General features: G+C 41.2%; 1 protein-coding gene and 1 long non-coding RNA gene across 3 annotated transcripts in view; one reads left to right on the top strand and one right to left on the bottom strand.

Moving 5' to 3' along the window:
- The window catches only part of LOC121020328 (histone H2B type 1-A), a 448,453-nt gene that overhangs the window by 88,174 nt on the left and 347,025 nt on the right, over positions 1-13,254 (bottom strand). The gene's annotated exons all lie outside the window — the stretch shown is intronic.
- LOC121020336 (uncharacterized) lies at positions 10,946-11,902 on the top strand. Its single transcript, XR_005786075.1, has 2 exons — positions 10,946-11,202; positions 11,319-11,902. It is a non-coding gene; the product is annotated as an uncharacterized LOC121020336 (long non-coding RNA).

A 13,254-nucleotide genomic window follows, 5' to 3' on the forward strand; every position in this document is an offset into this window, starting at 1 on the left:
TTCTTCTGCGCCTTGGTCACCGCCTTCTTGGAGCCCTTCTTCGGGGCGGGAGCGGACTTCGCGGGCTCAGGCATCTCTACTCCGCTTTCTTCCGAGTGAAGAGAAAATGGAGTCCGCGCCAGGCTCCCGCCTATTTGTAGTCAGCGGTATGCAAATGAGGAATGCGTTTCGCGGCCTGTGATTCGCTGACTCGTCCTGTGACCTACCTGCACATGATTGGCTCCAGCTCTGCGGTCCCATTGGACGTATTCCTGAGAGCAGTTTCCCCCATTCAGGCAGCCTTCTTAACCTATTTGGTAACAAGTTCAGACTACTTTATGAACATCCAGATTACTTTGGTGATTAATTTTAGAAAGTAGAAGCTCTCCCTTGTGGTTTGAATTGCCAAAGAGACAGTAGTCAGGTCGAGGGCACGTCTCCCATCTGCAACCCCCCTGTATGGTTCCTGGAAAAGGCGTACCTTTGCATTTAAATCCGGGTTCTAGACCAGTGAGAGAGAGAGGTGAAGACGCTGCCAGCCCAATGGGGAACTCTGGGCACACTGTCTACCACAGAAATTCCTGATTGGGTCAAATGACCAGGCCCTTGACAGCTGCCTTGCTCAGTGACTGAGCACCTGCCCTAAGACCAGCGTGACCTAAGATGGATCGCTGAACTGGACTCTGATGAAGCTCATCCCTGGAGGCTATTAGATACCCACACTCCACACATGGGCAGCGAGTCCCTGAAGAGACTCTCAGCTGTCTGCCATTGGATTATTTGGGACAGTTAAACAATAGAGGGACTGTTTCCAAAGTTGTGAGCAGGGTTAAGGGATATCAGCAAAGAATGGTGAAGGACGCTGGGCTGTTATTCCTAGTTCAGAAGAGGCAGGAGGAGAGCAGGGTTTGAAGAGAGCAGTGAGCACAGGAGACGGCTGTCGGACAGGAGCTGTGGCTGTCGGTAGACAAAGGCAGTTTCTGCCCAGTTTTGTAGGAAGGGAGCCAAGAGGAATAAGAATATACTCTCATTCCCCCTCCCCCCCCCTTCCCCCGCTTCAGATGTCTTGCTTATCCGTCCCAGAAACCAGAGGGTAAAGAAACCTAGTTGCTGTCGTGCACAAATCAGCCATCTAGGTCACAAAGTATCCTAACCCTTTTAAGATGAATATCTAAAGTAGCAGAGATTCAGATTTTGTACAGGTAAAAAACAAGTTTACTTCATTTTTCTAATCGGTTAGGTATCTGGCTATTTCGTTTTCAGCTCCTGAAGTTAGTTCATGAACACTGGATTATCCTCAGAGCTGCAAAATTTTAAACATGCTTTGTTGCTATCATTACCATTGCGCAGATGGATTCAAGGTTACCTTTTTTACACAACACTTCCTCTGAGAGATCTCGAATTTTTTCTTTTCTTTTAAAGCACAAATCTACGGGGCTCCTGGGTGGCGCAGTCGGTTAAGCGTCCGACTTCAGCCAGGTCACGATCTCGCGGTCCGTGAGTTCGAGCCCCGCGTCAGGCTCTGGGCTGATGGCTCGGAGCCTGGAGCCTGCTTCCGATTCTGTGTCTCCCTCTCTCTCTGCCCCTCCCCCGTTCATGCTCTGTCTCTCTCTGTCCCAAAAATAAAATAAAAAACGTTGAAAAAAAAATTAAAAAAAAAAAAAGCACAAATCTACAAGGGGAGAGAGAGAGAGAGAGAGAATCCCAAGTAGGCTCCAAACTCATCTTGGGGCCTGACCGCAGGGCTGGACTAGGGGCTCAATTCCAGGATCTTGAAATCATAACCTGAGCCCAAATCAAGAGCGAGACCCTCAACTGACTGAGCCACCCAGGTGCCCCTTGAATCTTCTTCATCATAGACAAATATATCACCACTTTCTTTTGCTGGCCTGCATCATGGAGGAATGGTCTCATTTTCCATTGACCCTTGGTTCCCAATTTATTTAATCACCTCCACCCCACCCCTGACCGAGGGCTGACCACTCACATCATAGCCGCTGGACCACCAGCAGGATGTCATAAAGGAGCTGGTTACAAATAGGATTGTAAGCCCCACCCCAGAGCTGCACATCAGACTGAATCTTGACAAGATCCCCAGGTAATCTGGGTGAACGCTATAGTTTGGGAAGCACAATCTAGGGTGCTGTCCGTATGGTTGCAGGTATGTGTCTTTGTGCATGTGGCAGGGTGAGTGGCCCAAGAAAACAAAGAGCATAAAGGGGCAGATTTTATTGGAATGTCTTTTCTTCTCCATGTTAAACAAGTTGCCCTTTTCAATTCTTTGTCTATGATCACCTAGTTATTGGTGTATATTCGCGTTGCCATTGGTTTTATTTGTTCGTCTCTATTAGCTTTGCCACTGCGACCTCTTTATTAATTTACTAGTTGAGAATTTTGTATATCTTCATTATGGGTAAATTTGAAAGCTACAGTTTGAGAGCCAACAATAGAGTTAAGTCTATGCGCAATCACTTGAGGCATGATGATTTCTCTAACTTTACTCAAATTTCTTCCTCCCCATGAGATTTCACTCTGAAAAGGGCCTCTCTTTTTGCAAATAATTTGTGACCACTTTTTGACACATTGCCTGGAAACACAAGACCTTGTAGGATTGGGAAAGGTAGAGTAAAATAGGCAGAGAGGGACTGAGGTCCCTGGGTGGGGGGGAAAACACATATTTGGGGATGTATGCAAACAGCAAACAGCCTAGGCGGTAAGGTGCTTCCTAAGAATGTAACAGTCGCCACCTACTCCCCTTTAGGTTTCCCTCAGGAATTTGACAAAAGGCCTGACTAAAAATAAGCAGACCATAAAACATTTGATCCACAAGGGATGGTTTGGCCATAGACCACCCAGTATCATACAATGGAGTCAAGCCAATCAGCAGTGGACAACCCGGCACGTAGAGTTATGGTTAAGTGTCCGATTTCAGCTCAGGTCATGATCTCACAGTTCTTGAGTTTGAGTCCCATGCTGGGCTCTGTGCCGACAGCTAGGAGCCTGGAGCCTACTTGGATTCTGTGTCTCCCTCTCTCCCTGCGCCTCCCTATCTCTCTCTCAAAAAGAAATAAACATTAAAAAAAAGAAGCAAAATTGACAAGTGTGCTTTCAAATCAGTGAATTCCTCTGGTGGGCTTATTCCCCATCGAAATTCTCTCCGGATCTAAGAATAGAGATTTTTTTTTTTTAATTTACATAAAATGTAACTCCAAAATAATGGTAGATACTAACTTACGTGTAATATTTTTTAGTTGTTTTGCTATATGATTGTCGTCTCATGGAAGTTTTTTTTTTTTTTAAGCTTTCATTTGCCTCTCTCAGAAAAGCATTATGTTCGAGTTCTGGAACATGTTCAATATTTTATCTTTTTATGATATTTACCATGTTTTTTACAACCCCCCCCCAAAAAATGTGTGTAATACAAAATGTGGATTAGAAAGCGCTCCTCTTCTTTGAGTCTGAAAAGAAACCATTACTGGATTTATATAACAATAAAGAAAAAATAAGAATGACGGGTAAACGTTACCAAGAGGCAGCAAGTATGGCAATATTAATATTAAATACATTTCAAAGCTCAAAGTATTTGTGGGGGTAGAGAGGTATGCACTATAAGGACTTTTAGATCCAGTGTGGAAAACAAGATATTCTGGAAAGCTGCCCTGAAGCAAAATAGCTAAGGACTAGCTAAACTACAAAAACACTCTAGCACATTATGGCCAAATCACAAGAAACCAAGGAAAACTCCTTAAATCTCCCAGAACAATAAACACCTCAGAGCTGAAGCCAGCCTGCTAAACCCACCAGATTTGGGTCCTAGGGGCAAATACCATTATCAGGATTCTACGCTTTGTCAATCAATGTTAGCCTGTTGGGGAAAAGAGGATTCTCAGCATTTAAACTGAACTAGAGACTTGTAGCAAAAAGCCAGGGCTCTTTGAGAAAACAAAGGCTTGTAGGGGAAAAAAAATCTAGCAAAGATCCCTAACAACAAACCTGTTGGTCTCTGCAGGGCTCTGTGGAGGAGGGTAGAGGAAATTTGCTACAAGTATTTCACCATAGACCAACTTAGAGTAGAGTTTCCGCGAAAGCTTCCTGACATTAACGTGTGGCGCGAGCTTGTGCGTCCCATCGTGCCTCATGCAGACAAACTCACACCCCTTTAGGAGGGAAGCATCTTGGATCCAAGTTCTCTAGATACACATAAATTACTTACTTATTTCCTAGTATTTATTGAGAACATATTATGTGCCAGGTGCTCCTAGGAATTTGGGATGTTCAAATATAAACTCATCATAAATGTGACCTAACCTAGGAGGAGAACAGACACTTTGAAGAGTCAGGCTTTTAGCCTTCAATCCCCACCTCTTCCTCACACAAAGAATCTCAGATATTAAAGTTATCAGATACAGACTATAAAATATTTACTGAACGTTTAAAGAAATAAAAATGAAATAATACACTCTAGGAGCAAGGGACAATCAAACCCAGACCTATGAAAAAATTAATGAAATTGAACTTTTAAAAATGAAAAGGATCTATAGTTCATAATGATAAAATAAAAATCCACTGATAAGATGTAACATTTAGGGCCTTGATGTACCTGACCGCATAGCCACTAACTGTGTATGGCAGTAACTTCCAGAAGTTTTAGGAGAATTTCAGGTTTACAAGTGTAGGGCAAGCCTTCAATACTGTACCCTTAGAAATTCATATAACAACGAAGGAAAATGCTTATGGTTATAGAAGATTGAACAACACAATGAACAAACTTCATTTATCTGTGATTCCTTCACTTAACACGTAGAGTGTTTCTGAATTTTTCGAAGGACCCATTTAATAATTTCAAATTTTCAACACTGGCTTCAGAATACATATAAATACATACATATAAAGAAAACAGTTTCGTATATATTGCACTATTTTATCATAATCTAACTATGGAGCAATAGAAATAATTTTTTTTTTTTTTTAGGAATAGTAAGACTGAAACAATCTTCTCATATTCTTAGAAACTAAAAGCACACTTCTAAACACGTGGATTAGAATGGATATCATTAAAGAAAGTATGTAATAGAAATTACTATGAATACACTTAACCAAGGAAGTGAAGAATTTGTACTCTTGAAAACTATAAACATTGATGAAGAAATTGAAGATAACATACAGTGGAAATACATTTCATAAATTACGTGCTCATAAATTGGAGGAATTAATATTGTTAAAATGTCCATACTACTCAAAGTAATCTACAGTCACTGCAATTCTTGACAAAGTACTAACAGTATTTTCCACAGAACTGGGATAATCTTAAAATCTGTATGAAACCACCAAAGACCTCAAGTAGCCAAAGCAATCTTCAGAAAGAGGAACAAAGTTGAAAGTATCATAATCCCAGATTTCAAGATACACTACAAAGCTATAATAATCAAAACAATATGGTAATGGCACAAAAACGGGCAGATAGATCAATGGACTGGATAGAGAGCTCAGAAATAAGCCAACTGCTATGGTCAATTAATCTATGCCAAAGAAGGCAGGCATACACAATGGGGAAAAGACTCTTCAATAAAGGGTGTTGGGAAAACTGGACAGCTATGTGCAAAATAATGAAACTGGACTGCTTTCCTACATCATATACAAAAATAAACTCAAAATGGATTGTAGACCTAAATGTGAGACCTGAAACTATAAAACTCTTAGAAGAAAACACAGGCAATAATCTCTTTAACAATCTCTGTTTGCCTTAGCAACCCTTTTCTAGCGTTTCTCTGCAGGCCAGGGAAACAAAAGCAAAAATAAACTATTGGGACTACACCTATATCAAAGGCTTTTCACAGAGAAGGTAACCAACAACAAAATGAAAAGGCAACCTGCTGAATGGGAGAAGATATTTGCAAATGATATTTCCAATAACGTGTTAATATCCAAATCATATACGAAGAACTTATACAACTCAACATCAAGAATAATAAGGTTTTAAAATGGGTAGGTGATGTGTATAGACATTTTCCAATGAAGACATACACATGGCCAACAGATAAATGAAAAGATGCTTAAATCACTTATCATCAGGGAAATGCAAATCAAAACCAGAATGAGATATTGCCTTACACCCATTAGAATGGAAAAAAAAAAAAAAAGGAAATAACTAGGGCTGAAGATGTGGAGAAAAATGAACCCTCATGTTTTGTTGGCGGGAATGCAAATTGGTACAGTGTGGAGTTTCCTCAAAAACTTAAAAATGGAAATACCAGAGAGTAGAGTAATTTCACTACTGGGTATTTATCCCAGAAAACAAAAACACTAATTAGAAAAGATATATATCCCCCCTATGTTCCTTTTAGTATTATTTACAATATCCAAGATACGGAAGCATCATAAGTGTCCGTCAGTGATGAATGGATAAAGATGTGGAGTGTGTAGGGGCGCCTGGGTGGCGCAGTCGGTTAAGCGTCCGACTTCAGCCAGGTCACGATCTCGCGGTCCGTGAGTTCGAGCCCCGCGTCAGGCTCTGGGCTGATGGCTCAGAGCCTGGAGCCTGCTTCCGATTCTGTGTCTCCCTCTCTCTCTGCCCCTCGCCCGTTCATGCTCTGTCTCTCTCTGTCCCAAAAATAAAAAAACGTTGAAAAAAAAAAAAAAGATGTGGAGTGTGTATATCTGTGTGGAGTATGTCCAGTCCATCATGGAATATCACTCAGCCATAAAAAAGAATGAGATCTTGCCATTTGTGACAACACGATGGATGGGCTAAGTGAAATAAATCAGACAGAGAAAGACAAATGCAGTACGATTTCACTTATATGTGAATCTAAACAACAAAACAGACAAAAAAGCAGAAATAGGCCCATAAATACAGAGAACAAACAGAGAACAAACTGATGGTTGCCAGGGGGAGAAGGGTGAGGGGATGGGCAAAATGGGTGAAGGAGAGTAGGAGGAACAAGCTTCCAGTTGCGCAATAAATACGTCAGGGGCATGACAGGTACGCCATAGGGAATGTAGTCAATGAAAGTATAATGTAATAGCGTTGTGTGGTGACAGACGGTAGCGACACTTGTGGTCAACACAGTATAATGTACAGACTTGGCAAATCACTATGTTAAAAAAATAGATGGTAAAAATGAAGCACTCTTCTCAAATGCTGGGAAACTAAAAGCATACTTTTAAGCACATGGATTAGGTTGGATATTAGAAAGGAAGCTATGGAACGTTTTGAGCTAAATATGAATAATACATATGAAAAATGTAGGGTATATTTGTAATGGTACTAAAAGGAAAATACATACTGTTAAATGCACATGTTAAGGAACAAGAAACACTGAAAATACATAACCTAGGTATTCAACCAAAAAAAGCTAGAATAAAAATGATAGTAAATCGAGAATTGGGCTTAGAATCCTTAGGATCTGTTGTACTGGTAGGAATGATGTCTTTGTTTTCTATTTTATTTCCAGATAGGTCATTGCTCATGTGGAGAACGGCCATGAATTTTTACGTGGTGCTCTTATACCCTGTTGAACTCTTATTAGATCTAATTGTTTGTTTATTTATAAACTCCATGGAGTTTTGCATTGACATATTATTGTTAATACGTCAATTTCAAAATTTAAAAAGAAGAAAAATAGAAAAAATGGAGATGATCCATAAACCAAAAGCTTATTCTTTGAAAAACCTAATAATAGACAAGCCTCTAGCAAAACTAATTAGGAAAAAAAAGTGTGTGTGCACGTGAGGGTGGGGGTGGCGGTTGAGAGATAGTTATGGGATTAAGAAGGGAACGTTGCTACCAAAAGGGAGTTATTAAGAACCATGAGAATGCTTTGAATAAGTTGAAAGACAGAAAGAAAGAAAGAAGGAAATAAAGAAAGAAAGAAAGAAAGAAAGAAAGAAAGAAAGAAAAAAAGAAAGAAAAAAAGAAAGAAAGAAAGAAAGAAAGAAAGAAAGAAAGAAAGAAAGGAGAGAGAGAGGAAGGAGGGAGGGGGGAATGAAGGAAGGGAGATAAAGAAAGGAAATGTAACAGAAAAGAATGTCTTTCAAGAACAAACATTAAGCAATAAACAAGATGAATAAGCAAATTATGATTATAAGGGAACAGGAAGGGCAGTTAAAAAAAAAAAATCTCTTCTATGCCCTTCATCCCAAATGGTACTCAGGATAGCTGGGTTATACAGGTTTAAGTGAAATTACAGGAATTGATAATCCCTATTTTACAAAAGCTGTTTCAGTGGAAAAATAGATCTCTCTTATGTGTTTTCTTTTGAAAGTCTATAATCTATTATGAAAACTGAACAGGAACAATTCAAAAAAAGAGAAAATTATGGCTTTGTCTTACTTGTGAACACTTACTTTAAGAAAAGCTCTATTTAAAAAGCAAGAAAATGGAAACGAACAAGCCATGTTACTTAACAAATAATAGCATTTTGTGCAGGATTTATTCCAAGAACGGAAGAAAAGTTGAACATCCTAAATCTGCCTGTGTAAGATATTACTAGTGTTAAAACTGTACGGTCATCTCCACAGACACTGAGAAAATATTTGCTAGAACATAACACTCTTTTTTTTTTTTTTTTTTTGAGTTTATTTTGAGAGAGACAGAGACAGCCCGAAGTGGGGGAGGGTCAGAAAGCGGGCGGGGGGGGGTGGAGGATCCAAGCAGGTGCACCGAGCCCCACGTGGGGCTCAAGCTCATGAAGCTGTGGGCTCATGACCTGAGCCGAACCCGAGTCGGATGCTTAACCGACTGAGCCACCCAGGCGCCCCAACATTCTTTCATCATAAACATTTTCAGCAAACTAGAAGAGGGAGTAGCTACTTACTTTATAAAGAGTAGCTACAGTGAGCATGACATGTAACGGTACACTCTTAGAAGAATTTCTAGGAAGTAAAAAGAAAAACAAAACAAAACAGACAAGAGCTCTGTGGCACGATTCCCATTCAACATGGTGCTAAAGGCCTGGCCAGCACTGTGAGACCAGGGGAGGATGAATAAGTATAGATAAAAATTCAGTAAGAAAAAGCTGTTATCTTTATTGTTCGAAAATGATGTCATTTAAGAAATCCGCAAGACTCTACAAACAGATCTGAGAGAGCTCAACAGGGTTAGTGGACACCTGATCAGCACACAAAATTCATGACCTTTGTATACATTAGCAATGCCTCGGCTGGAACTGAAATTAATAACCAGACGTTATTCACAACAGTACTTTAGATTCTAAGGATTCTAAGTCCGAGAAAAAAAAATTCGAATCTATATGAATAAACTATAAAATGTCATCGAAGGATGTAAAACAAGATTGACTTTAAAGAGTTAGACCTACACTTCACCGTGTTTATGTTTTGTGATGGCACCATGCTAAAATGTTCATAAATTCCAGAATACACTAAAAATTTAATGTTATGCCACAAAACGTCGCTGGATTTTTGGTAACATTGTAAAACGCACGTTCGTGAGCAAAAACATTGAAGATGATTCTAAGAAAGGAAGGAAGAGAAAAGGAAAAATAAAGAATGGTGGGTCTTGATTTAGGGCATGCACTTTAAGAAGGGCTAGGGTCATCTTAGGGATATAGCTTTGATCTGTGAAAACGATTTTAATGCTTGTCCAAGCTTTCTTTTATAAGTCAAGTTGAGAAGAAGGCTCAGAGGAGCCTGGCTAGAGTTTGGTGTAAATTTTACCTGCTGTTACTTGAATTAATTGCATATGGTTGCCAAGAGATGATGTCTTTACTCTAGGGGGTAAGAGCAAGGACCCTGGACCTAAACTGCCTGGGTTAGAATAAGAATCCCCTCTGCCATTTACTAACGGTAGGACATTGGGTAAAAATAATTTTAAGCTTAAGGTGACTCAATATATATTGGGGTAATTAGAACAACAATAGTTCACGTGTGTATTATGAGGAACACCTGAGTTAACATCTGGAAAGGACTCAGAAATGTATCTGGATGTTTGCAAAAAATAAATAAATAAATAAATAAATAAATAAAATAAATAAACAAAGATGAGAAGGATTGTGTGCCATCTGCTCGCAGTTTCACTGATTTTTGTGGGGCCTAGGGACTTTTGCCTTCCTGGGCCTCTCCCTCCATTAAAATAATAAAATTAATAACGTTATTAAAATTACACAAACGTAAACGTATTAACATTACATACTAGAGCCTTTTGGTCAACTTCACAGTTAATATTTATCTTCTGATTTCAGAGAAAATGACAAAATTTTCATGAGCCATTGAAAGTACTGTGGGGCCTGGGCTCTGTGCCGACCGTGCCTAAAGGATTTAGACCTGCGTGCACCCGAATATGAAATTAAAAAGCATGGTTATCCGAGTAGGAAATAAAATTACCCACATACACAGACATAGGTACACGCAGTGCTCACACGAAATCCCCTACAATTACGAGGACGGTAAACAGGGGCTGTGCAAGCCGGGCGTCCTGCGCGGCCACTGCGAGGGTGTCCTCGGCCACTGGGCAGCGAGGCCGGGCCAGCTCGGAAACCGCCGGAGAGGAGGCCGACCAGGGAAGCTGCTGCCCCGCGGCTCGGCCCGCGCACCGCTCGGTTCCGCGCTCTCATCTGCGGACGGCCCGCTGGATTGTTGCGAACGTCCAGCGGCCGCGCGGCGAGGCCGGGTCGCCACGGTTTGCGCACCAGAAAGGGACGAAACGGGAAACAGCATGCCGGCGGCGACGCCGCCACCAACCGAGAAAACGAAAGACCCCACCGCGGAGCCCGAAAAACGAAACATGGCGCAGGCGCAACGTGAGGCTCGTTGGGGGCGGGACGCGTGCCGCGAAAATGGTCCAATCAGGGGGCGTCATGGACGGGCGTTGCGGGAAGGCCCACTGACGGAACCAGCGTGGGGGGCGCGGCAGGACAGACCAATGAGAAAGCTGGCGTGTGGGGGCGTCGCAGGACGGGCCAATGAGAGAGCCGACGTGGGGGCGTGGCTATGAGACTGGCGGTGCGGAGGCGGGGCCTGCCGGGCCACAGGGTCATTTCCACGCCTGCGTGGACGCGGAGGATGCAGGACAGTCGCTGCGAATTTTTAGGACTTTCCAATTCCAGTTTAGACCTGAATGTGACTGGTTTGTGTTGCTGTTTGGCATTCGTAATTCAAGGAAATCCCTTCTTCTGGTTGAAAGCACGGTGTGATTTCCTGGCCCTCCTGCATCAGCATCACCTGGATAATACAACCGGCATATTACCGGATCCTGCTACAGATCTGGTGAATCAGAAGCTGGGGGGGAGGACAGTAATCTATGTTTTAAAAATGCTCCAGGTAGTTTTGGTACACGCTGAATTTTGAGACTGCTTCGAAGTATTGTGTTTCCCTTAATTCAGGTGCTGGAAGTGACACCTCAAATGTCAGCTGAGCTAACCCAAGCTGCTTACCTTCAAGATCGTTACCAGAGCCAAAACAGTGCTTAGGCTTTACCCGCTCAGACTTCGATGCCAGAAGATAAAGTGAAAAATAAATGTGTGTCTAAAAAGGAGAGATCTCGGGGAATGATTTGGGTCAACAAGGAATGTGGAATTCCATTTCTCCACAAATTTTATTGATCCTAACATCTCATTTACAGACTTTTTGCCCTCCTCATTTAGACTTCTCCAGCAAACATAGTCCATGGTAAATAATGATTCTCTGTAGGCCTGTAACAGCAGTAAATTCTATTTTCATAATTAAAACAACAAATAAAACGAAAATGCTAGAACACTGTTTAGTTTCTTCTTCTTCGCTAAGGCTCTCCTTCTAATGAATCCGTGAACACCAAACCAGGATGGGTTAAATTCGGGCAGAATATTCATACTAATCAATCCTTCTCAGGCAGATCACTTTTCATACCTCATAATTCTATGGCTGATTCACTTTTCAGTTACTGTTTGCATTCATTTCTTCTCTGCGTTCCTATCTCTCCCCAGTTGAAATAAAAAGGGTTTGTTAGGTGCCATTTTGCCATCAGCCTTACTATTTGATGTACAAGAAGGATGTTTTGTTTTGTTTTGTTTTGGTTTGGTTTTTACATGTGCTTGTATAATGAATCTCTGCTCCAATATTACCTACACTTTATTCATTTTTAGCATGAACACATAATGACTCAAATCAGTAAAGAGAAACCTGGACAATAAGATCTTTGTTCCAAATCCTCCAGTTATCCTTCCACAGGTGGAATTCAAGCAGTTCAAAGGCTTGCATTTTCTTTTAGTTTCTGACCTGAAGAGAATTGGCCCCTCTGATTTCATTTTAATTCAATGACTAAAGAAATCTAATACTTGTTAACATTGGCTAAGCACTTACAAAATTATTTCAAGACTGATTTAAGAGCTTTGCATGAATTATCTTACTTAATCCTTAAAATAGCTCTAAGAAGTAGTATACTATTATTTTTGTTGTGTAGATATGGAAAGTGAGACTCAGGAATGCTGTCTCATTCTTTTGAGCCATTGCAACAACTCAGCTCTGGCCCCTGTCCCTGTTGTTATATGTGTACTTTAACTCGTTATGATTGCTGTAAATCCTAACTGAGAGCCTACTGTGTGTCTGGAACATCCTTAGGCATTGGGGAGTCAGCAGCAAAAAGGACTAACTCTGCCCAATGGAGCTTAGAGCCTGGAGCATGGGAAGAGGAAACCAGCAATATGCAAATTCATGTCAGTCATGCTAAGGGTAATGAAGAAGAATGAACAGAGCAAGTTAAGAGCTGGATTGAAGGGCGCCATGTGCATTTGCTGGTCAGAGAGTGTCTCCCAGATGTTGTAACATTGTAATCATCCACTCACCCCCAAACCCAAGAAATCTGGGGCATATTTGAGGTATGTAAAATGTGCTATTCCCAGCTGAAGGGTCAAAGTCATAACAAGGTCTAGCTCTTCATCTCCCTCTTTTCCCTCTGCTTTCTCCAACTATCTTCCTCTGTGCCTTCCCCTTGGTCTTCAGGCTCTGGCGCTCCCTTTCGCAGTAGCCATTTGCTTCTTTCATTCTTTTTCTCAGCTCTCACCTTCTTTCTTCTCCCTATTCCTAAAAAATAGCCACCATTTGGCTGTGATACTTTTATTGTTTTGTATTTATGAAATGCAGCTTAACATTCACGGTTAAACTTTTAGACAAAATTCGAAAACGTTAGTCCTTCACTTTTCTACAATTCCTGTTCCCTTTCCACGGTAGCAATTTCATGGTTGGTGAAAGGAAAGGTCAGTCAAGTGCCGCTGTCCATGTAAAACAAAGGGAGCGTTTTTTTTTTCTATGTAGCGCTGTGTGCCCACGCCACCAAAATGAAGG

This window comes from Herpailurus yagouaroundi, unplaced genomic scaffold (genome assembly GCF_014898765.1).
Source record: "Herpailurus yagouaroundi ecotype Mexico unplaced genomic scaffold, PumYag 250, whole genome shotgun sequence".
Classification (NCBI taxonomy): Eukaryota; Metazoa; Chordata; class Mammalia; order Carnivora; family Felidae; genus Herpailurus; species Herpailurus yagouaroundi.